The sequence below is a fragment of the Sinocyclocheilus grahami genome, unplaced genomic scaffold, assembly GCF_001515645.1.
Source record: "Sinocyclocheilus grahami isolate Dianchi unplaced genomic scaffold, SAMN03320097.WGS_v1.1 scaffold162.1, whole genome shotgun sequence".
Classification (NCBI taxonomy): Eukaryota; Metazoa; Chordata; class Actinopteri; order Cypriniformes; family Cyprinidae; genus Sinocyclocheilus; species Sinocyclocheilus grahami.
In genome coordinates this window covers 602,397-625,249 of record NW_015505341.1, presented here as the reverse complement: position 1 = coordinate 625,249, position 22,853 = coordinate 602,397, and the positions used below count along the sequence as shown (strand labels likewise).

Here is a 22,853-nt window from a genome sequence, read left to right as displayed (position 1 = left end):
AAATTCACCCAAATCCTCTATTTTCACATACCATTAAAGGCAGTGACCTGTGACTCTATAAACTCATCTGATGTAAACCCACGTCCAGATCTCAGATGGTTGTAATGGAAACTTTATTAGAAAGTTCAAGACATGACATTTCCGACCATTTACTTCATCTTGACCCTCCTGTAACTATGAATTACCACATGCATTTTTTGGCAGATGGAGATTTCAAAAATGTCTGATTTTGACCTTGTAGAGTGACCTCGTATTCAGAGCTCATGTTAACCCACTGAATGATCCAAGACTAATAAATGCAATACCCGTGTTATAAAGAAACATTAGTCGAACTCTTTCCCAACCACCAGATTGTGTAAGTTACATGCTGATCAAGTTGGTTTCTGTGTCCTAACCTGAACCAAATCTTGTTATTCCTAGCTCATCTTTCTATGAAAATTACTTAAAGGGATAGATCACCCCAAAATGAATATTTATATATGAATATTCTATCATCATTTACTCACCTTCATGTCATTTCAAACCTCAGTGTTTTTTGTCCAGTGGGGGTCAATGTTGTTTTGGACCCCACTGAAGTTCAGTGTATGAACAAAAACAGTTGAAACATTTTCTAAAATATCTTATTTTGTGTTTAGAATATGAAAGTAAAATATAATATAATAATAGTCACAATCTCACTGTAACATGCCACCTTTGCACTACATTTCCCTACATCCTTCCCGGTCAACAGACACCTGCACTCATTCAGTCATCATCTGCACCTATCACTAATCTATCACCTCATCATCCTCCTCCCTGCATATAAGCCCGCACCTACATCTCTGGCTTCTGGTCTACGACTAGGACTACTCCTTGATTTGTGCAATCGACTTACCTGGGTAACTTAGATGTGTGATATTCTCCCTGTCTCCGAAACTCCGGTTTACTGCTCCAGTCTCCAGCTCCCCTTGATTTCGCCAGCATCTTGAAAGATAAGATAACTGTCTGTTATATCCAGCGACTGTGGAATATTAGTGTGTTTGGTGCTACTTTTCTTCATCCATGGACTATTCTACCTCACAAGCTCTGTTGTTGTTGCTTGTATATTCACCTAGTGCACAGATTGTTACAATAAACCATTGTGTGTTGTTTCAGCGTATTATCTGAGTCTGTGTTTCCTGATATATAATATAATATAATATAATATAATATAATATAATATAATAAATAATATTTTTATTAATGCATTAATATTTGTTTATGAAAAAATAGAAAAACAATGTGAATATCAGTCCTGTCTTTACTTTTTTCTAACATTGGTTAATGGTTAATCATATTTGGTTCGGATAACTCAAGCTTAATGTTAAAGTCAACATGCAAAAGGAAGAACTGACTATAAAATGCCAAGTTTAAATTCTGCATGAAGTGGAAATTGCATCCATCTTTTCTTCCCTATTTTGATATAAAACCATGTGAAACAGCATATCGATCACACACAAAAAACTATATAAATATATACTGTATATATATATATATATATATAGGGTGGAACTAGATTTTGTTCAGGAACTGATTCAATCCTTGTTGTCGTTTGATAGAAAAAGGGTCATTTTTTTAATTCTCTAAAATATCAGAGTTGTCAGCACCTCTGTAAAACAGTCTAATGTTGATGCTATTATTTCGGGTTCTGTCATTTTTTTTTTTTTTGAACTATCCATTGTGTTCATCAACAACAACAACAAAAAAATTCTATAGTGCACCTTTAAAAACACAGCCTCAGTCCTGGCAATTTTACTTGACTGGTTGAATGAGTTGAATGTCCAGAGGGCAGAGACACTCACAAACATGCCACTGGTGTTTGAAATGCTATGTTAACATTCAAAACTCCATCGTGACTGTTCTTTGGGGCAGAAAAATTCAAATCAATTTTATTTTAGTTTCTTCAGTGGCAGCTGGAGCCCAGAGTCAAATCCCAACACAACCGGAAGGCACGGCGCTTGACAGTGATGTGTGTTCGTATTGGTATATGTGTGCAGTATAATGTGTGGCCTTCAAAGCTCTTCTGACTGCTCAGAGGCAGCGAGAGACGGAGGGCAAAAAGAGAAAGACAGAAGAAGAAAATGAAGGAATAAATAGGATGGAGGGTGAGAGGAGGGAGAAGGATAGTTTTGGATTTTGAACACAGGTCTGTTTGAGTTTGATTAATAGGACTCTTTCTCCCTGTTTTTTGTATCCACAGTTTTAATTAAAGGGACCCCCTGGAGAGAGGGAACACTGCATACCCCGACAGATATGACTGCTGAGGAAAGAAAGGCAGATGGTTACAGAAATGTAAATATAACAGAGCTCACAAAGCAATATGCAAAGACACTTAGCCTGGCCAATTAATGAGCTATATATATATATATATACACACACACACAGTGGGTATAGAAAAGAACCAGCCCCTTTAAAATAATCACATTTTGTTGCTTTGCAGCCTGATTATTTTCTATATACCAACTAAATTCCTACTAAATATACCTACTAAGATGATATAATTATTTATTCACCCTCACAAGTAAATATGGAAAAGGGGTGTGTGATGATTGATCTTTTTAAAATGTCATGTCAGTGCTTTAAAGGTGACATATCATGAAAATCTGCATTTCCAGGTTTTAAGTGCTATAATCAGGTCCCCGGTGCATCTACCAACCAAGGAAACGTGAAAAAGATGAACCCAATCACTTTGTTTTGGTAAGCCTTTTTCTGCAAGCCTCTGAGAAAACGAGTGCGTCTGATTTCGCTTCCTTGGTGACGTGGTAAAGGGATCTCATTATAATATTACTGCCCCTTAATCTGTAAGTTTACACCCACAGTGCCATTACTGTGTTTTAGCAAGCGACAAAGGTGTACTCGTTTTAATGCAATGGCGAAAGTTTGAGCAAAACATGCTAACTGTTCTGTCTTTGGCTGCACAGACGAGCACAGAACACTATTTAGAGTCCCAGCCTCAGAGGAGACAACAGATCAGGGGATTTATTGATTTATTTAGGCTACTGTATATTGCTGCTGCCACACAGATCAAAAATAAACAAGCGATTTATTTCCCAGCTGTTTACCTTCACAGACATAACCGACTGTTTTTGTAACTCGTGTGTTTTTAACGTAAACTTGTGTGTGAATGAGAACTTAGTTTAGTACTCACATGCTGAACCAAAACAGATGTTTTTAGCAGGTATGAGCTGTATTGACGCAGCTCTATTCTGGAAAAGGGGGCGGGGAGCAGCAGGTCACAGGCCCGAAAAATAGCATGTTTCTGCATCCACTCAAAATAGGCATTTTCAAAATGATATAATAAATTATCTTTGGGGTATTTTGAGCTGAAACTTTACAGACACAGTCTGGGGACACCAGAGATTTATATTACATATTGTAAAAAGAGGCATAATATGTCTCCTTTAAATTACATCCAACCAGACAACACAGTCCATGTTTTACAAAACCGGACTAACAGATCTGAATAATGTGATTATAGCTCCGTTTCATCCAGCAAGTACGTTAATCAGACTGAACCTGTCCTCTTTGTTGTACACATGCTCTGGAAGTGATGAGAAATTGTATTTAATCCTTCAAATAGTCAATAATGCACTGTATAATGTATAGCTTGGACTGACAGATGAAGACTGTAGCTTGATGTAAATAGTGATTATGAACAGCAACTAGGCAACAAAAGGATCAGCATATTGAAAAAACAGACCATCTAACAAAAGTTTAGGAGGAACAAAAATTCCTATTTACAACACTAACAGTAATTAGCTTCTTGCCTCACACTTGTGACCAGGTATGAACTTCTTTGTGTTATTACATTACTGGCAAGACCATTAGTGCTGTGGAGAAGGATCAGCATCTGGGGTTATGGTCATGTGACCATGTTAACATCAGAAGCACCTTGTACAGTTCTCTGATACCAAACCACAGCAAAACCCCTCCTCACGCCAATCAAACCACATTTTGATGTAGCTTTGTCCTTTTTCTTCCTGGTTTTCTCTCCTGGATGCCTTATTTTTCTATTTAGGACCTTATTATTACCCTTCTCCTGCTCTAACGAGACGAGAAAATGCTTGCTTAGTACATGCTCCTTTGGGAGAGCAGAGCAGAAAAGAAAGAACATAATGAAAGAAGGAGTGATGGATAAGCGTAGGTGAAATAAGATAAAAACAGCTGAGGTGAAAACTCAGATTCACGGTGAATATGGGAGCTGTGAACTGCGCTCTATAAAACATATTTTTTTTATTTTGGAGACGAGATGTAAGAAAGTGAGGAATAGGCTGCACTACTCACACATTAATCATATCTCGCAAGCCTGATTATTTGGTTAGGACACTGTTTAGTAGGGCTGGGTATCGATTCAGATGTCCCGATTCGATTCGATTCTCTATTTTTTTTATTACATTCAGTGAATATAGTTTTAATACAAATGCTATTGATATTTCTAAAATATTAACAGTAAACATCAGTTTACAAATAGTGAATTAATAAAAAGAAATTAAGAACCACATGCCTGTATTTTAAACCTGTTCTATTTTTTTTTTGTATAGGGTCCTTTTTAAACAATAGTAGGGCCCTATAAAATTTTCCTGGTAATCAGATGAAGGCATAAAACATTAATTTAATTTATAATCAAATGAAAACTACACCCTTTTATTTTTTTTTGGCGAACAAAGTGCTGCACAACAGAGGTTTACTGTTAAAAATAAAATATTTTTAAATATTTTAAAATAAACATTATATAAAAATAAAACAGATGTGATTATTCCTTTAAAAATAAAGATTTATTAATATTTATTAGCAGTAGAAGCAGCCTACTGAACCATATTTCAAAAACTTACAAAGATGTCAATTCCATCATAAGCGATTCACGTTTCAAAGGATCTTTCCCTTTATGACCACAACATTAATCACTGGTGGCCTGGCTGAGGGTCAGGACCACAAAATTGTAAGAACAAGCAAGCAGACAAGGATTTTTTTTTTTTGGCGAACAAAGTGCTGCACAACAGAGGTTTACTGTTAAAATTAAAAATAAAACAGATGTGATTATTCCTTTAAAAATAAAGATTTATTAATATTTATTAGCAGTAGAAGCAGCCTACTGAACCATATTTCAAAAACTTACAAAGATGTCAATTCCATCATAAGCGATTCACGTTTCAAAGGATCTTTCCCTTTATGACCACAACATTAATCACTGGTGGCCTGGCTGAGGGTCAGGACCACAAAATTGTAAGAACAAGCAAGCAGACAAGGAACTTCTGATTCAGATTTTCATAACCCAGATTTCTAAATTGTACTAGCTTATATAGAAACTTATATTTTAAACAAGAGGTCACACTGTGAGACATAAAGTTACAATCACAGGAAATAAAGTCACAAGCGCAAGATACTGGGCTGCTGGATACAGTCACATTGTGAAAAATAGAGTCACAAATACAAAAAAAACAAAGCTGCAATTGTGAAATATCATAACACTATTAGCTTCTTGCCTCACATTTTCAAATGATTATGTGTGAAGTGATGAAGGAAGTTATGTACTGTTTTGTTTTATTACTTAGGAAGTCTGGAAACCGGGTTATATTTATTACTGGCAAGACCATTAGTGCTGTGGAGAAGGATCAGTATCTGGGGTCATGGTCATGTGACCTTGTTAACTTCAGAAGCACCTTGTACAGTTCTCTGATACCAAACTGCTGTAAAACCCCTCCAGCTTTGGTGCAGCTTTGTCCTCTTTCTTCCTGGGTTTCTATCCTGGATGCCTTATTTTTCTATTTAGCACCTTATTATCATCTTCCTCTTGCTGACCAATCAGAACTGTGCCACAGTCTGGAATGAACCCACACCAAGCTGGTATCGTCTGGCCTCCTGACTGAGCCTGGTTTCTCCCAATGTTTTTCTCCATTTCTGTCACCGATAGAGTTTGGGTTCCTTGCCACTGTCGCCTTTGGCTTGCTTAGTTTGAGACGCTTGACTGATTGCACAGACACTATTGGAAGAGAACTGAACTGGATGATGATATCATTGAATCATCAATGAACTGACTTTAGCTGGAGAAAATGACTCTTTGTTATTGTCATCTTGCATTATTACCAAACTATTTTCCTGTTTGACACTGTAAAGCTGCTTTGGCACAATCGGTATTGTATAAAGCGCTATATAAATAAAGGTGACTTGACTTGCTCTAACAAGATGAGAAAATACTTACTGAATACATGCTCCTTTGGGAGAGCAGAGCAGAAAAGAAAGAACAGAATGAAAGAAGGAGTGATGGATAACTGTTTGAAAACGATTATGCCCTCATGCACCATTGACAACAAGGATCTCAGGTCTTCAGAGACAGGTGGTGTCCATATCCGTGACCAGCTGACGAAGTTAACATTAACCCATTGATGATAGTGCAACTTGCTGCAAATCTGGCACCCTGCTGCAAAGTGCATCTGTCTGACACACATTCTCACTCACTCACACACTTGCTACAGCTGGGTTTACACGCTTACTCTGCTTTGATGTTCAGGGCCTCTGCATCAGCGCTCCAAAAATAAATGCAAGAGCAGTTTGCCACTCTAGAGACACATATTCCAATGAGTCACCCTGTCAATCCCCAAAGAACACGGCACAGACGAGAGAAAAGGCAAAGAGCGCGGAGAACCTGAGCGACAACTGATGGAGGCATGCATGTATTTATATTTGCAAAATCCTTATGTGTTTATGGCCATGGTTTGATCCCATAAATGTAACTCACTGACTTAAAAATATTTGTCAAGGGTATATACAACTGACTTGCTATTGAAACTAATTTAAACATGCAATCTCAAATAAAAACAAGAATATACACTACCGTTAACAAGTTTGGGGTCAGTGAGATTTTTTTAAATGTTTTTGAAAGAAGTTTTTATGTTCACCAAGGCTGCATTTATTTGATAAAAAGTATAGTCTGGCACCCTGCTGCAAAGTGCATCTGGCTGACACACATTTTCACTCACTGACACACTTGCTACAGCTGGGTTTACATGCTTACTCTGCTTTGATGTTCAGGGCCTCTGCATCAGCGCTCCAAAAATAAATGCAAGAGCAGTTTTCCACTCTAGAGACACATATTCCAATGAGTCACCATGTCAATCCCCAAAGAACACGGCACAGACGAGAGAAAAGGCAAAGAGAGCAGAGAACCTGAGCGACAACTGATGGAGGCATGCATGTATTTATATTTGCAAAATCCTTATGTGTTTATGGCCATGGTTTGATCCCATAAATGTAACTCACTGACTTAAAAATATTTGTCAAGGGTATATACAACTGACTTGCTATTGAAACTAATTTAAACATGCAATCTCAAATAAAAACAAGAATATACACTACCGTTAACAAGTTTGGGGTCAGTGAGATTTTTTTAAATGTTTTTGAAAGAAGTTTTTATGTTCACCAAGGCTGCATTTATTTGATAAAAAGTATAGTAAAATTTTCTGAATTTTCAGCATCATTACTCCAGTCTTCAGTGTCACATGATCCTTCAGAAATCATTCTGATTTGGTGATTTGCTGCTCAAGAAACATTTCTTATTATCAATGTTAAGAACATATTTTGTGATAACCTTGTTGCATGTTTCAAGGATTCTTTGATGAATATAAAGTTTAAAAAACAGCATTTATTTGAAATAGAAATCTTTTGTAACAAATGTCTTTATAGTCAGTTTTGATAAAATAGAAGTACTCATTTCTTCTTTAATAGTGTTCCTGACCTTTAAAGAAGTGCAGCTGGACTGTGTTCTGAATCCAGAGGGGTTATTTAAATTTTTCGGGCTTTCTGCTCACATGGACCTCCTTTCTCTGCAAAAACACAGTGACTGAATTACAAACACATTACATAGTAAAGTATATAATTGTCTGTTCCAACACATGCACTCCTCTGTAAGAAACTCTGTTCAAACACAGACTGAGAATGACTGCAATGAAAGCTAAGGATATTATTGAAGGGGAAATGGTTGGCTAGATGCCTTTATTAAATATTAATCACTCATTATTGAGTGTGTGCAAACATTTTAATAGTCTGACTAGTCTATATTTCCAAGTAATTTTACTTTAATTCACTGGCATTTTCAAATGGAACAGGAAATCAGAATTTTTACTGAATTGGGAATTAAAACTCTTTCCACTGTAATCAGCACCGCTGTCATTTTGTTATCTGCTCTGTTCTCGTGTGGTTTTAGCAGCGTGCTGGTGTCCTTGTTGCTGTGCTATCCTCGTGATAACACTCCCAGCGGTTTCAGTTGCCCCAAAATGTTCAAGTGTGTGTGGTTTGTGTGCATGTCTTCTAAACGCAGTCACACACAAAGACACACAGACACAGACACACACACACACACACACACACTCTCAGATGTGGATAAATGACATCAACTTGGTTCATACGCTGGGCCTCATCAGACACTAAACTCCCAGGAAAATGAACCATCATTACAGAGAGAGAGAAATATATCATTGGTCCTGGGATGTTGGTAGACGGGAGAAATAAGTACAAGCATAATTATGATAATGAGAGGACGACAGCAGGGAAAAGGTAGATATTAATGATAGCTCATCACAGTCAAAGACATCAAGCACATCTCTCTCACTCTCCTTGGCTGTATGTCAGAATCAGGCCTGGGTTTTTTTTTCAGTGTATCCAAAAGCAGACACATGCCTCTAGTTCAGATTTTGTCATTCTCTTCATCCTTATTTTCTATCCATACTTTTCTCTAGCAGGTTTAAAGGGATAGTTCACTTAAAAATAAAAATTCTGTCATCATTTACTCACCCTCATGTCGTTCAAACCGGAGTTTCTTTCTTCTGCTGAACACAAAAGATGATATTTTGAATAATGTGGGTAACCAAAAAGCTGACAGTAGCATTGACTCTCATAGTATTTTTTTTCCTCCATACTATGGAAGACAATGGCTGCTGTCAACTGTTTGGTTACCAACCTGAGGGAGAGTAAATGATGACAGAATTTTTATCTCTCTAACTCTATATATATATTAGCATAAATTTCTTTAAAAAGTTACATTGAAAAATTACAATTAATTTCAGAAATTCATAGTATTTGTTGCATATTATGTATTTTGTGGTAATGGATCGTATAAAATCCAAAAATGTTGTTTATTTACAGCTTTAAATTAGATTTTGAAAGTGGTCTCGACTCACTGTATATATTAAAGAACTGTGATTGCAGCACAGAGGGGAAGGATGTGGAGGTGGATGTTTTTTTCCTCTTAACAAGCATTTCATTCATTAGAACATGGGAACAGGAGGGATGCAATTTAGCCCATGTGCCTTTGTTCTGTAAAAATGAAACACTGTGAAACATAACTGGGAACAGCCTCAGAGGAAAACATACACACACACACACAGAGAAAATACTCTGCTGGGCAGCTAAAACATAAATATCAGTTCAGGTTGAGGGGGGTTGGACTGGACTAGTACAGCTTTTATTTTCCAGGTGTTTTGTGTGGCTATATCTGTGTAATGTCAGTTCAGAGATCCAAAACATTTCTGAGGATGAGAGAGAGGGAGGAAGAGGAGATCCGGCTCATAAGCACCTCAGTAGTTCTGGAGAACATCCAGGGCCAGAGAGACTCAGAGGGTACTCGGTCTCCTCACCGTCTTGGAATGCTTGAAGCCGAAAAGGGGAGGAGGGTCACGGTTGTGTTAAATTCAGACCCAAGGCCTCATTTTGGAAAGAAGCCACCCGAGCATGTAACCATCCAACCTGCACGCATCCCAGTGGTCTGCACGGGCTCCTACTTTAGCTAATTAGCAAGCCTGCTGCTTTTTCTCATGCCTGCTTTTCCAGCACTCTCCCTATCCCTTGATTTTTTCAGCCTACGAGGCTTTCAGGGAGGACACTAACAGACAGAACCTGGGCTAATGAAGAAAAGAGTAAGGCCTTGATGATCATAGGGGGCTCATGAATTATAACTTGGTAAATCCTTTGTTTGAGCTCATTTCGTTTGGTTTTGTTACTATCATGTGATAGTTACTGATGTTTTCCCTGAGCCTGGAATTTAGTAACTGAGCCTTTGTGGACATGATGAATCATAGTCTTAGGAAAAGGACCAAAGTAGATACTGTCTACACCATCACAGCAGGAGCTCACTGTAAAAAAAGGTGATCAGAACGGAATGTTAACCTACTGTTAACTATTTAAGGTGCAGTATAATAGCATGTGGAAACAATTCACCTTATGTAACGATAAGCATTTCAAACATTACTATGCTATTTGGTTTCGGATGGAGGGATGCAATTTAGCCCATGTGCCTTTGTTCTGTAAAAATGAAACACTGTGAAACATAACTGGGAACAGCCTCAGAGGAAAACATACACACACACACACACAGAGAGAAAATACTCTGCTGGGCAGCTAAAACATAAATATCAGTTCAGGTTGAGGGGGGTTGGACTGGACTATAGTATAGCTTTTATTTTCCAGGTGTTTTGTGTGGCTATATCTGTGTACTGTCAGTTCAGAGATCCAAAACATTTCTGAGGATAAGAGAGAGGGAGGAAGAGGAGATCCGGCTCATAAGCACCTCAGTAGTTCTGGAGAACATCCAGGGCCAGAGAGACTCAGAGGGTACTCGGTCTCCTCACCGTCTTGGAATGCTTGAAGCCGAAAAGGGGAGGAGGGTCACGGTTGTGTTAAATTCAGACCCAAGGCCTCATTTTGGAAAGAAGCCACTCGAGCATGTAACCATCCAACCTGCACGCATCCCAGTGGTCTGCACGGGCTCCTACTTTAGCTAATTAGCAAGCCTGCTGCTTTTTCTCATGCCTGCTTTTCCAGCACTCTCCCTATCCCTTGATTTTTTCAGCCTACGAGGCTTTCAGGGAGGACACTAACAGACAGAACCTGGGCTAATGAAGAAAAGAGCAAGGCCTTGATGATCATAGGGGGCTCATGAATTATAACTTGGTAAATCCTTAGTTTGAGCTCATTTCGTTTGGTTTTGTTACTATCATGTGATAGTTACTGATGTTTTCCCTGAGCCTGGAATTTAGTAACTGAGCCTTTTGGACATGATGAATCATAGTCTATAGGAAAAGGACCAAAGCAGATACGACTCCATCACAGCAAGAGCTCACTGTAAAAAGTGTTCAGAACAGAATGCTAATGTACTGTTAACAATTTAAGGTGCAGTATAATAGCATGTGGAAACAATTCACATAATGCAACGATAAACATTTCAAACATTAATATGCTATTTGGTTTTGGTCAAGATCTTGTTTACATTGCACGTTTTAGAGAGTGATTAAGATATCATATCAAAAATAAAAAAATGTTTAGCAGTCAGATAAAAAATTAAGAACAAAATGTTAGGACAGTGTGGCAGACGTTACTTCTAGTGCATTATTTTGGAGGGAAGGTCAAATCAAATGCATTACATTGTACTGGGACTTGTGTTTTACTGTTGAATACATTTACAACAGTTAATTAAACATTTAGTAAATATTAAATAACTTACTTTTTAGACACAATATTTCTTGTTAACTTACTAGTACTGTTTCGTTCCTGATTGAATCAATGTTATCGAACAAATCAATTCAGTTGAGTTTGTGATTCGATGACTCTCTCATAAAGACAGTCACTTGTTTCATTTATGATGGAATAAGCGACAGGCATAACAATGTAATCTGCAGAAAGAGTCGAGAAAAAATCCACTAATGCACAGACTGACATTATGTCTGGAGTAAAATCTGACCGACTACCATTTATTTGCTTCTTTTTTTAACGTGACATTTAATTTAGGGTAAATTTGAAATCAGTAAAACCTCAACAGTAGACTGTAATAGTAATGCAAAATAGTAGCTCAAATAATGGCACAGCAGCCAAACAGTTGTACAAATAGCCTAATACCAATGAAATTATTAGAAAATGAGTATTGGCTTTGTAGTCAGATTTTCCATCTGAAGTAATAAACACTGATTATTTTAATAAGTACCAATTATTTATGTGAAGCCAGCCAATCAGATTAGAACTTGAAACTAGTTGAATCCTCATTCAAGTCTCACTTTAGATTAACATACATTTATTCTGATTAATTTGAGTTTACTCAACATCAAGATATCTTGGCAGCACTTCACAGTAACAGTTTATATCAAGCCATATTATTCTGTCATTCTTACATTCTCTTTCTCTCTCTCCACTGCTTTGAGTAGAGGGGTATCATACTGTAGCATGGGGGAGAAGTGCCATGTTATTTTATTTTATTTTATGCTATTTCCCTTTGTTGTGGAAACTGTAGACAGGACTACAAGAGTCAGCATCAGGGGGAAACATCTCATCTTCTGCACACTGATCTGAGGAGCAACGCTGAAATCCTTACGTTACATTCTCTATATTTTTACTGCAATGGCAGATAAGCACCGAGCCATGAATTGCTGTTTTCCTACTGCATTTTTACCTTGTTTGTGCAATAGTTGATGTCCCATGACTTCAAACGATGTGGCATTTTTGGAAAATTGTACTGTGCGCTTTGAGGATAGATAAGAACTTGCCAATCGACATCCGCCACCTGCCTTCATTTACCACCCATGACTACAGGCCAGCCTGTATTTCCCAGCTTTCTGACTTTTCTTCTTCATTAGATCAGTGTGTGGGTGGCCTGGTGGTCAAATAGTTGAGTCTGCTCTGTTGTCTGAGAAATCGCAAGAGCAATTCTTTTCACAGATATAATTTTTGGCCCAAGGGAACGCTGCTGTTCCTTTTGGGCCAACTTTGACCTACAGACACCACAAGGCGGCTCCCAGTACAACTATTTTGCTGTACTGATACTAAAAAAAATCTTCATATTGCTGTATTCTTCATTACATCAGACTATTTAGGCTAGAAGTATATAAAACATTGTGCAAGTGACTATGGAGAAAAAAAGGTTAATTACGTGCACTTTTTTTTTAGTCTTCACTGCTCTGGGTCACTAAATCATTCTGTATTCTCTTCTAAAGTCCCAGTGCTCACCTTAAGAGCAGAGGTCAGGGGATATGGACGAGTGTCCTGGGGCCTCTCACTGCTCTGGAGTGAGAATGGCCAGGCACTCAGATTGTACAATTGATATAAAGAGACGGCATTTGAATGTGTGCAGAAATGTTATTTGAACTGTATCTCCTCAGCACATATAAGGAATTCCAGCCTTTATGACGTCATACAGGGCCATACTTGAAAAAAACGTTCTGAAAATTATATGAACCCTGAAGGAGTGTATTTGGCACAGAAATACTCCATTATACGTCCAACTTGTTTTTTGAGACTTTGGTCATGTTTAGCATGAGAATCCAACTCTTTAGCAGTGTAAATAAGTCAGAATGCATGAAATAGCATTAGACATCTCCTTTAATGGTAATTTATGACCCACTAATGAAAACAGACCCACTGTGAGCTACAATGTTGTGAATCAAAGGTATATGCGGTAACACTTTATTTTAGGTGTCCTTGTTACATGTACTTACTATTGTAATAACAATTAATTATGCATAATTATATGCAAGTAACCCTAAGCCAAACCCTAACCATATAGTAAGTACATGTAGTTCATTAATATTACTCAGTACTTAAATGTATAATTACACTGTAACAAGGACACCTTAAAATAAAGTGTAAGGTATATGATTTTTCCTGAGTCAGGTTTAACAGCAGCCACCCACTCCCTTGAAGCTTAAACTACTTAAATATATGTATATTTTATTTCTGGATCTTTAATCAACCTATTTAAATCCATAGCTTTTTAGGTAGCACTTTAGTTTACAACCCTGTTACTCATGTACATACTATGTACTTTTTATAGTAATTACAATAACTAGGTACTAACCCTAAACCTACCCCTAAACCTAACCCGACTCCAAGTAGTTACCTTATAATACCTGTACTTTCTTAGATAGGTACACTGTAAGTTCATGTAAGTGCACATACTGTAAAATAAAGTGCAACCGCTTTTTATTTCTCCATTGGTTTCAATTTTATGTCATTAGCAATGCTTTTTATACTTTTTTATACACATACTGTTTTGCTTCAAATCAAGGTTTGTAATGTTGTGATTCACCTCATTTCTGCTTGGTTTGGTTCATGGCTTATAACAAAATGTTTAACAAAGACTTTTTAAGTCTTTACCTCTATGGGAAAAATGAATGGGAAAAAATGAAAAAGTGGGTGGGCGCTGTTGCGCAATTTGTGCATTATATCTAGCATCTATATGGAACTGAAAACTTTTTTTTTCCCATAATTAACACATCGTCCAATAGACACTGATAAACATAGACAAAAAATACAGTAACAAATGTATGATGACCTCCCAAGAAGGTGGTGTTTTGGGGCTTCTCAGGACTGTAATCCATTCTTGCTTCGAAAAGACTTAATAAAAACGAGGCAAACATAATTTTGGGTTAGGAAATGCATAAAACATATACTTTCTGTTATTCATTCCCTCCTGACTCTAACTACAGAAATCACCCGCAGCATTAATAGATTTGAGGATTTCTCATTTTCATTTTTACCAACAAATTTGGATGATTCTGGATGAAACCCATCAACAGACTGAGCATCTGGAGCACTGGGAGAATTCCACCTGTGGAGGAGATAGAAATATATATGTACTGCATACATTTATTAAACCCTGGTTGTTTGAGTTTGCCGACCAAATGATTCATTTCATGAGGGGAGGGGAGTGGTAGGGAACATCTATAAATATGTGGGCCAGATAACTGGTTCAACTTTGATCCATGAATCCAATCTCATCCATTCCTCATTCCAACTCATGCAGCTCCCTCACACTGACTGTGACACCCACATTTCATTGTCCAATGCTTGAAAAACACTGGAAAATTAACCCCTGCAATTGGTCGGACAAACAGTCTCTGACTTCATTGGCCATTTGAAGCAGACACTCTCCTGTTTACGTAATGCACTCATTACTTATATTCCCAGTAGAGCTTCCATACATTGTCTTCATAATCAAGACCTTATATGAAGACCTCACCATGCCCCCCTGCAGGGGGGGGATGGGGCGCAGCTGAGGTCCCAGGCGTGAGTAAATGTGTGTTTGCCTGCTCCTCTAACAGGATTATTAGCCAAATTGGTTCCAGTTGAAAGAGATTAGGAACGCAATTATTTAGGAGCAGGGGACGTGTCTGTCTCTCTCTATCTGGCTCTCTCTTTATCTCCTTCACCGTTATCTTCACCACAACCACTGGGAACCATATGGATATTTGTGTATGTATCTAATACTTCAACCTTTCAGTGATGTCAGGGAGAAAATAATGAGATTTTTGGGCTGAGGCAAATCCAATCAGATTTCTCAGTGTATATCTTTCCTTCAGAGAACTGCCTGCTGCTTTTGATGCTGTAATTAGTGTATATATATATATATATGGACACTGATGTGGGACTTGTTCAGTAATCAAAAATGAAAAATTTATATTTGAACAGATGAATCAGAATGTCATCGCTTCTTTAATTAAATACACTTTGAAATACACTGTTAATTATGGTGTTGTGGCAAAAAAACAGCAACACTTTAACAGTTTATAAAGAACAGTTGAGTCTCAGACATAAGGTTCAAAAGAAAAATATTCTGTACATACATGCAGACACACACACACACACACACACGCACACACCATATCCATTTGTCTCTGTCTCTGTTTAAACTCGATACCTTATAAGGACCCAGTGTTTGGGAAATATATATTTTTTTAAAACTGTACTTGCAGATAATACAATATAAATGAAATAAAGGTCACTTAAGTGTCCTTAACATACACTTTATTATGTTTCTTAACACACTTAAGTACACTTTTCAAAAGTTTTACTTAAAAGTACATTTTAAAACATTGTTTTAATAATCTTTTGTAATGCTTAAAGAAGTACACTTATTTTGATGTGTTGACAAACATACTAGAACACATAAAAGCACAATTACATTTTTAACTGTAGTGTTATTGGACAACATCTAAAGTTAATATTTTTAAATGTACTAAATTGCAACATCAAATGTGTAGCAAATGTATAATCCTATGTATATATGCAAATAAATGATACAAGTTTCAATAGAAATTGCATTAAAATGTATTTTAGCAATTAGTTGTTCTACAAAAATACATTCAGTTCGTACTAGCATATCATATTGCACAAGTATGTTATTTCAGTAATACGTTTTCTTTTTGAGTATACTTTTCTGCAGGGGACCCCTTTTAGAACACTGAGGATCTCAATTAGGGTAACGGCATTAAAATGAATATATTCATTAATTAACATCCAAGCCATCCACTCAAACTGATTCACTAAAATGACATGGACATCCTGAATATGAGAGCGAGGACTTTCTAGAAAATCTGATCATTTGGCTTGATTGCATCATTTTGCTCAGCTGAACATCTGCTTATGCAAAACAATGCAACTGAACAAGTTTTGTCAGGCCACTTCTGAAAAAATTATTGTTCCTATAAAACCACAACATTAAGAAATGCAGCTGAATTAGAAGCAGCTCTACTTTCAGTTGGTTACTCTCTAGGAGTGATTTTTAAAAAATATTTATTTAGCTATTTTTTGCTTTTATTAATATAGTAGAGAGTCACGCCGTGCCCGTGAGTCTATCGGTTTCGACCAGCAGTGCATTTCTGCTTATAATGAAATCTGAAGTGAATGATGGCTCATAGCAGACGGCGGTTGAGAAGGAAGCTGAGGAGAGATATGAGTGAGTGTGAGAGAGAGGCAGAGATCCAGAGACTCAGACATTCACAAGTCAGTCATAACTCACAGTGTGTCCAGAGTCCTCTTAACATGTCTTCACCCCTTCACACATTATCACGTGGAGCTGAGCTCTGTAATCCTGGAGCTGTGCTGTGTTCCTGTCCAACTCTGGCACATTCATCACCTTTCATCACTTTAAGCTTTACATCCCTCTCTGGACCACATCTCCCAAGCATGAGTGTGTGTATGTACGCTCTGCTGGTGGATTTGGGGTGTTAAGAAATAAAGGCAGTTGATCTGGCACAAGTAGGGTGAACAGATTAACCAGGAACAAAGATAGAAGCAGAAATGAAGTGTAAGAATACACAGCAATAAGACTGTCTCTTTATGGCTCGAAAGGAAATAAAGGAGATCCAACCTATTAACTTTGGAGAACCAATCATTGGGTGTTTTTCCACTGTCTTAAATATTTGAGAATTTAAAGGAATAGTTCACTGAAAAATTGGTCAGTTACTGAAAATCTTCCTTTCTGCCATCTACAGCTGTTTCATTTGAGAACTGAAAAGGAATATTTTCAGCAAGTAAATAATGATAGAATTATCTTTTATGAGATTTATTTTGTATAATGTACAAAATTATTAGCAAGAAATAGCTATTTCCATAGATAATCGAAATGCCTTTTTTACATAAAAATTTGTTGTCTTAACATAATGAATTGTGGGTGCAATAATATTTTTCACACAATTCAAGTGCTCAAATGAACTTGAACCTGGAATGCACTCTAGAAGTGGCTTTGGATAAAAGTGTGTGCTAAACACAAAAATATTCACTTGTTTGCATTTTATGCTGTGATTTGACTGTAATAGGGAGTGGATAGAGAAAAATATTGTACGGGAAAGAACATTGCTGCTTTATAACAGGATCCTCCACTGGTGATAGCTGCAGCAAATACACAGCAAAACATTGAACACTTCAGATTCCAGCGCTGACATCGATGCTCTTCAGACCAACACACAATAACCAAATGAAACTCCTGCTACTATTCCTCTGTATTAGATGCATCCCTGCCATGAGCTAGTTTTATTTGCAACAGAAAAAAAAGACGAAAAAGTGTTAGGGACAAAAATCAGTCATGGCAAAGAGAGATGAGAACGTGCCCCTGCTGTTCCCACCATAAACAACGCCTACAGTAATAATAATATCCAGATGTGCTTTTTGTTCAAGGCTGTAAAACATACCTTTTTACAAGATCTTGTCTTAAAATAATGACTTACCTCACTTTTGTACAGAGTTCTAGGCTGAATAATACTTGTATATGGAACATTTGGTTTTATGCACTGGGTGGATGCTTTTATCCAAAGCAACTGACACTGTATGAAAGGTATACATTTGATCATTTCATGCATTCCCTGTGAATCAAACACATGACCTTGGTGTTGCTAGCGCCACACTCATTTGATTCCTATAGCTCAAACAGTAGAGTATAGCGTCAGAACTGGCAAGTCGAGGACATGGGTTTGATTCCCAGATGATAAAATACCTTCCATTGTTCCAATACTAAACCTCATTCATGTAAACAATGACAAATGATCAGAAAATGCTGGGACATGCTGGGAAAGTTTGAGTATAGTGGCGTAGAGAAAGTGACAAAAACAGAGTGACTGAGTAACAAGGAGAAAGGAAACAAGAGACACATGATGTCATTGATATAGTAAAGTCTGAGATTTTTTGGCCCTTAGGAGAATGAGCTGCTGTTGTGGACTCAATAGTACAATAACCAAATGCTCAATTTCATTAAGTTCTGTAATAATTAAATGGTTTTCAATCAGTTTTTACTGTCTTTGAGAAAGCTTTGTCTCACAACTGACTGAATCTACTAATGAGGTGAAATCTCATTTGTTTCTGATTTCCTGAGATTATATGTTTGGGTCTGTTTGGCAGTCTGACAGAAAGAGAGGAAAATGAAGTGGAAAGTCTACGGGATATTCGTTCAGTCTGACATGTCTTTGAACTGGGTGTCATGACTCAGGCAGGTCCTGTCACCGCTACATTACACTCTGGCAAAAGTGCCAGCCTAATTAATTTTCAGAAAAGCACTCATATACAATCATTCTTAAAGTACTCACATACTTTCCAGTCTCTCACAGGCACATACTCACTTTCTCTCTGTGCACATTATCTAAAGATACTCACATGCATCTTCCACATCTGCTTTCTACTTGCAGTAGGCAAGAAAAGCACCCTTTTAATTAACAACTGAAAAATGAATGACAAAAAAGTTTAGTTTAGCCAGTCTGCTGGCACTTGAGCGGGAAGAGAAGTCCTCACATTTCACATTTGATTTATTTTATGACTATTTTACATGTCTCTAAAGCTATTAATATGTTTAGCACCTTCATATGTTTGTAATAACTGTCCAAACAGCTTATTCTTGCTTGCTTAATGATCAGAGAGTAGAGGGTTTTATGATTTCATGAGCCTCTCAAGCACAGAGTTATCTTTTACCAAGCACATCAAGCCTAAAGGGGATCGTATTGACATTCAATAGCCATCTGAGAATGTTACTGGAGAAAAACAACACCTTTTTCTCTTCTCTTCTCGTCTTTTCTTTTTAACTTTACATTGTCAAAGTTCAAAACTTATAAACTTTTACTCCTCTGTCTTAAACTCTGAAATTGCATTTCACTAGAAATGATGGTACAGATGCTGCTGGGAGTAAACTGATGAAAACTGTAGGGTTTTCACAATATCAGATTTTAACTACACAGTTATCATGGACAAAATAATTCACAATAACAACATTATTCCAATATATGTAGAAATTCTTTTTTTTTTTTTGGCCAATGAATCACACTCATAATACGAATGTAGGGAGGTGGGGAGAGAGTTTGTATCCATAATATGATGGATAAAAAAATCAATTTCTTGAATTTCAATCAATCAAGTCCTTGTTGTCTGGGGCATCTGACACCCCAACTTTTTTTACAATATCCAAAAAACTTCCGACTGGCGAGCAAAATTTATTTGGGTGTGTGTAGAGTGTCTCGCCTGTCATCTACTCCGACATGATTTTGTGTGGCAGTAGTAGCTACAAACTACGTCTTCTTATTTCTTTTTTATTGATGGGTGGCAACAAGCTTTAATATGCACCACCGCCACCTACTACTTTGGAGCTTCAACCAGATAGTGCTGGTACTGGTGCTGGATTGTTTTTACAATATACAGTGGGGAAAAAAAGTATTTAGTCAGCCACCAATTGTGCAAGTTCTCCCACTTAAAAAGATATATTTAATTTTTACCAGTCAAAGAAAATATAATTTCTATAAGGGTTCAATTAAGGCATAGGGAATGGAAAATTATTAGTATTCAATTATTTATTTATTCTTAAATGATTATTATTTTATAAAATATGTCAATACAAACAACAGATAAAAGCAGAATGTGAATAACATTAATGTAGTCTGTAGCCTGCATCTAAATAATTAAACCGCTATGCTGTTTGTTAGCTGCTTGATACATAAGATTTGTTTGTTTTTTTAATGTAAATTAAATGTAGCTATTTTGAGACAGTAGTGGGTGGCTCCAAAAGCTTCAATTAGATAAAACTCAAATCACAGCGTTTCCCATGGTGATGAGATTCCCACTAATTTGGAGGGCCACATTGTATGCTAACATTCTCTAATAGCAATTAAAAGCCTGAAAACACATCAAACAGCTGAGAAACACTGCGAGTCAGTTGGTGGTGTCCAATTAGTTTGAAGCTCCATTGTTTGCTTTAGGTAGTTACCATGCAGAAAATCATGCTATCAGTCATAATACATTGTACGGCTATTTATTTACAAATGACTTTTGAATGCAGCTTCAAGCAAATCTCAGCATCTCAATGGCTGATCTTTGTGTGGTTAATTTAATTGAACAGCTTCATTTGCATATTAATTTGATGAGGAGCTTCACAGGTGCCCTCCCAGTAAAGCAGTTTGAGAGGGGGTGTGAAATGGCTTTGCTCGGCATGTTTTGCCTTCGCAATCACCGCGGGTGTGACGGAACCAATCAAAAGCTGAATATGACAAGATGTGTGAGGGTGGGAGTGTGTTTGCGTGTGCTGGGGGTTTATAATGGGCACGGCTGGGGATGAAAGTGGCCCACCAGTTGGTCACATGATAACAGCGCTTGATGATTCTCTCCCCAGGGGCTCTGTCTATTCCTGGTTTCTAGTCCAGGGTAACTCTCTTGATGGGTAAATAACAATACATTTGCATTTTTGTTCTTAATTTAGGTTAGCCATAATTTTCATCTGTATGCAAATGCGAGTGTGAAAATATCTTTACAGGTTTCAGATGGGTGTGTGTTCAGCGTATGTGTGCAAGTACGAGATAGCGAGAAGAAGAGGCAGAGAGAGCAAACGAGGAGATCTTCTCCCTCTATAAGTATTCCGCGCTGCGCTCAGATGCAGATTGCTGTGGGATTCTGGTTTGACAGGCTGGCTCACATCAAATGCTGCCAGATAATGTTGTTTAAAGAGAGAATCAGCCGACACTCATCGCCAGCAGCCTCAGAGGAGAGAAGCACCTCATTAAACTGATCTGCACGTCTGCATGTCCTCACACAGCTAGAGAAGCACGTTACGTGAGAGTGCCGATCTCGCTCTGTGATTAAAAGGAAGGGAGCAGAGATCTGTGCTCCCGCTTAGCAGGGCCATAATACAGAACAAGTGCGAGCGCTGTGGAAATGTGCTCACTAGACTGCAGCTTAACACATGATGAGTCCTATTGTCTTGCAACACAATTACAAATCACCGTTTCATCTGTGAGTAATAGAGTGATGACACATTTAATAACACATGTTTCTACAAGGCTTGTGTTCAGGCTAATAGCTACTGATTTTGCTTTAGCTTCATTTGGAAGTAGGGGTGTTGCTATTAATATTTAAAATATGATACTTAAAAATTAAATATTGAAATTGCGTCAATACAACACATATGATTGTATCGTAAAATAACCTGCGCCAGACATCTGGCTGACACTCCATCATAGTGGGTGGCAGTACTGCACATTAACACTGGTTGCCATCTGTCAATAAAACAGAAAAAAGATGATGGTGTGTAGATACTACTGCTGTACAAAATCATGTCAGATAAAACAGAGACACTCTACACACACCTGAAAAAAGTTTTTTTGGATTTGGTTAAAAAAAGTGCATGAAGTGCTGATCAATAGATTATTATTTTTTTATTTTATTTTTGGAATCTTTTGTTTGGTTATGGTTACAAACTCTCTCTTCACCTCCCTACACTTGTATTTTGAGTGAGTTTCATTGGCCAAAAAAGAGAGAACAAAATAAACAAAGTCAAATAATTTGACTGATACCATTATTTATTTATATATAAAAAAAATTCTATAAATATGTCCATTATATCATTATTGTTTTTTTATTTATTTATTTATTTTGTGCCTGCAATAATCGTGTAGAGAAAATCTGATATCTGATATCTATTTAGTAGTATTTTCAATGGCAGAAGAAAAAAGAAACTGACAATATTGCAACTGAAATGTTAGTTACCTATTTAGGCAGTATCACGCAAACGAGAGTGAATTATCAAAAAAAAAATCATCCATTCATTGCATTATTACAAACATACATTAGTTTACACTCCAAGCACAACTATGAAATTTGCTTACAAAATTCTTAAAAATATAATATTAAAAAACATGTCCAATTTCCAAGGCCGGACGTCACTTTTGGCCACTACTGTATGTATGTGTGTGTGTGTGTGTGTGTGTGTGTGTGTGTGTGTGCATGTATTATGAAATGGTAGGAATAGTAGAAGTAGTATGCTATTCCAAATTCAGCCAATCACTTCCTGAATGAATCAGTGTCATCAGTGAATGATGACAAGCCCATAAAGACATTCACTTGTATTGTTCATGAATGAATTAGTGTTTTTAAAGAAACTGGTTTAATGAATCAAACAATGACCCGCTCACAGTCACTTTTCCTAACCTACGATCTACCTAACCTGCAGAAAGAGTCGGTGAAAATCCCCCTTCAGTAATACACAGATGGACAGTATGTTTAGAACTAACACAGACAAGTGGAGTGGAGTGTTAGCTGCTCAACCAAACGAATTC

General features: G+C 37.2%; 1 long non-coding RNA gene across 1 annotated transcript; it reads left to right on the top strand.

Annotated features, from left to right (window-relative positions):
* The first annotated feature begins 820 nt into the window (after positions 1-820).
* Positions 821-5,714, top strand: LOC107593027 (uncharacterized). The gene is made up of 4 exons (XR_001610050.1): positions 821-878; positions 1,917-2,123; positions 2,219-2,310; positions 5,571-5,714. It is a non-coding gene; the product is annotated as an uncharacterized lncRNA (long non-coding RNA).
* The last annotated feature ends 17,139 nt before the right edge of the window (positions 5,715-22,853 follow it).